Below are 452 nucleotides of genomic sequence, written 5' to 3'. Positions count from 1 at the left end.
GACTATAGACTAGATTATAGACTAGACTATAGACAGACTATATTATAGACTAAATTATAGACTATATTATAGACTAAATTATAGACTAGACTATAGACTAAACTATAGACTAGACTATAGACTAGACTATAGGCTAGACTATAGACTAAATTATAGACTAGAGTATAGACTAAACTATAGACTAGATTATAGACTAGATTATAGACTAGACTATAGACTAGACTATAGAATAGACTATAGACTAGACTATAGACTAGACTATATACTAGACTATAGACTAGACTATAGACTAGACTATAGGATAGACTATAGACTAGACTATAATCTAGACTATTGATTAGACTTTAGACTAGACTATAGGATAGACTATAGACTAGACTATAGGCTAGACTATTGATTAGACTTTAGACTATACTATAGGCTAGACTATAGATTAGACTTTAGACAAGACT

This window comes from Lucilia cuprina, chromosome 4 (genome assembly GCF_022045245.1).
Source record: "Lucilia cuprina isolate Lc7/37 chromosome 4, ASM2204524v1, whole genome shotgun sequence".
In the NCBI taxonomy this organism is placed as follows: domain Eukaryota; kingdom Metazoa; phylum Arthropoda; class Insecta; order Diptera; family Calliphoridae; genus Lucilia; species Lucilia cuprina.
Note: the sequence above shows the minus strand (reverse complement) of the source record.